The sequence below is a fragment of the Citrus sinensis genome, chromosome 7 (assembly GCF_022201045.2).
Source record: "Citrus sinensis cultivar Valencia sweet orange chromosome 7, DVS_A1.0, whole genome shotgun sequence".
Taxonomy (NCBI): Eukaryota; Viridiplantae; Streptophyta; class Magnoliopsida; order Sapindales; family Rutaceae; genus Citrus; species Citrus sinensis.
Window position 1 is genome coordinate 23,692,467 of NC_068562.1, and position 3,343 is coordinate 23,695,809.

Genomic DNA, 3,343 nt, shown 5'->3' on the forward strand with positions numbered 1-3,343 from the left:
GACAACTTACCATTGGCTATACTCCACAATAAAATGGCATATCTGAAAGGAAAAATCAAATAGTGATAGAGATGGTCAAGTCAATGTTTCATGAAAAGGGACTGCCTAAAACATTTTAGGTTGAAAATAGTTTATACGACTATATATTTGATAAATAGGTGCCCAACAAAAGCACTTTAAAATCAAACACCAATTGAAGCTTAGAGAGGAAGAAAGTTGTTGGTAAGACATTTCAAAGTATATGGCTGTATTTGCTACTCACAAGTTCCAAAAGAAAAGAGATATAAACTTGATGAGACAAGTGAAAAGTGCATTTTTATAAGCTATAGCTCGCAATCTAAAGGCTATAGGTAGTATAGTTTAAACAGTAACAAGATTGTCATACGTTGTGATGTGTTATTTTATGAAAAAACAACATTGAATCAGGGGCAAAGCAAAGTGAACAAAATGTTATTAATGTGGAAGAAATAAAAAAATTTGATCCTTGAAATTGAAACAATGAAAATTCATCTCAAGTATCTCCACCATCAAGTCCATTGTCAGCATCTCATCAAGTTCGTCTATAAGTCCAAGAAAAATGAAGAGTTTGGATGATATTTATGGAAGATGTAACTTTGGTGTCTTCAAACCTGAAAATTTTGAGCGAGGCATAGAAGATGAACCTTGGAGAAAAGCCATGCTATAAGAAATCAATGTCATTGAGAAGAATAAAATGTGGCCACTTGTTGAGAGACCAATTAACAAAGAAATAATTGGAGTAAAATGAGTTTATATAGTGAAGTATAATATCGATGGAAGTGTATAGAGCAACAAAGCAAGATTAGTGGCTAGGTTTATTCACAACAACTTGGTATTGACTACAATGAAGCTTTTGTTCTGGTTCCTTGGCTTGATAGCATACAAACTCTTATTGCAGTGGTTGAACAAAAAGGCTAGTTACTATATCAACTTGATGTCAAATTGGTATTCTTGAATGGAGAATTGGAAGAAGATATTTATGTTGAATAACCTCAAGGATTTGTTGTCATTGGAGAAGAACATAAGGTATATAAACTAAATAAAACTTTGTATGGTCTTCAACAAGCTCCAAGAGCTTGGTACACTTAGATTGATGGGTACTTCTGAGAGAAAGGATTCAACAAAAGCAAGAGTGAACTCACTTTATATGTGAAGTGCCAAGGTATGTTTGACATTTTTATTATTGCTCTTTTTGTTGATGACTTGATTTTTCCTGACAACAATGGGAAAATAATTGAAGAATTCAAAATGGAGCTGATGAAAAATATGAATTAAGCGACATGGGTATGTTGCATTATTTTCTTGGCATTGAAATCTATCAAGAGGATGATGAAGTATGGTTGCCAAGTACATCTTATGCAAATAAAACCTCATTTTTTGTTTATTGCATCAGTCTATCATATGATGATGATAATTCATGAGTACTTGGAGCAGTAGATATTTGTATATTGCTATTATTGTATGGACTAGTCATATTTAACCCATGTACAATAATAACCTAATAAGAGTTACTTATATGATTGAACCCACTTTGAACCCCAGTAGTCATAAAATAATAACATAATGTATAGATTATGGATATGCAGGATTCACTTGTAAATCATTAAAAATGTAATACCATAAAAAACAATAATGGCTTAACATACTCTATATTCATATTGGCAATAATAATTCTACTTTGATGGCTTATTAACAACACATATCTTAGTTGGAGATAAATGCCCGTTATGAACATTAAGCCTCTAAGATGAAGAATACCTTTCAAGTTTGGAAATGTTGAAAGAGATATAAGTACAAAGTAATTGTTGTTTAATGAGTGGGTGTTGTTGAGATATTCTCCAGTAGAGATGGCACTATATAGTTCCTCATTAATTAAGAGAAAGTGTGTTTTGTTTTTTTAACATTTAATGCAAGCCTAACACTCTAGCACAATGTTAAATGGGGCTCCACCGGTTGACCTTTCATCAATAATAACATATTTCAACTAGCCCAATAATTGTGAGGAGTGTTTATAGTGGAAGCAGTTGACTGCTTATTTGTTCATTAAATAAATTGGCTAACCATGTAATTGTTGGGAGTTTGTGGAATGGTGGCTAACCACTTCATTCCTTGATAAAACAAGCCAGCTAGCTGGGCAATTGTGAGGAGCTTCTAGAGTTGAAGCAGTTAACCACTTGTTTGTTCACCAAAAATTTCAGCTATCCAATTAATTATTGTTAGTTTATTGAATGGAAACAGTTAGGTGCCTCATTCCTTCGTAAGCAAATCAGTTAGCCGGGTAATTGTGAGTAGTTTTAGGGGTGGGCATGGGTTGGTTTGGGTTGGATTTTAAGTCAACCCAAATCAAACCATAAAAATTTGGATCCAACCCAAACCAACCCAAATATTTTTAACCCAAACCAAACCAAACCATTTGAGTTTGGTTTGGGTTTGGTTTGAATTTTATTATCAAAATAATTTTTATTTTAATAAAATTTAATTATATCAAAATTATAATAATTATTAATTGTTATTAATTATTAAATTGATATTAAAATATAAAAAATATAGTGGATAAAAATTATAAATTTTACAATAACTTAATCCTTAAATTAAAGAATACTAGAAAATCAAAATAAAGTTTAATCACAAAAATTATTATTTCTCAATAAATAAGAACGTACACTTTAATAATAAACTTTCACAAACATGACATTAACAATCTAATAATAAATTTTGCCACTTTGTTATTTATTTAATTATGCAATATTTGTTTTTATTTATCGTTTTGGTAGTTTTACGTTATGTTGTCTACTTATATGTTTAATTTTAGGGAGATTGCCAGTTTCCCCCCTACAGTAATCAACATATATTATTTTTCCCCCTTCTGCTTTTATAATGGCCAAAAACTCCTCTAATAATATAAGTTTACAATATTACCCTTATTTTCAACTACTCTTTTATTTATATTTATTCTAAATTAAATAAATCACATGAATAGAAACTAAATAAAAAATAAAGCATTAAAAATAAGAAATATTTGTTTTGATATGAACAAAAAAATTAATAATAAAATTTTTTTATACTTATTTATTTTTTGAAAATTTTCTTATAATAAATATATAAGAAAATTATTAGTCAAATGATAAAAAAAATTATTATAAGAAAACTTGATTGACAAATAAAAATTTATTATAAGATAAATAATAAAATATTTTACCTATACTTTTTACATTTAATTTTAAAATATTACAAAATATTTATTATAAGAAAATGTTCACAAAATAAATAATTACAAGAAAAAAATTTTATTATTAATTTTTCTACTCATATCAAAATATATATT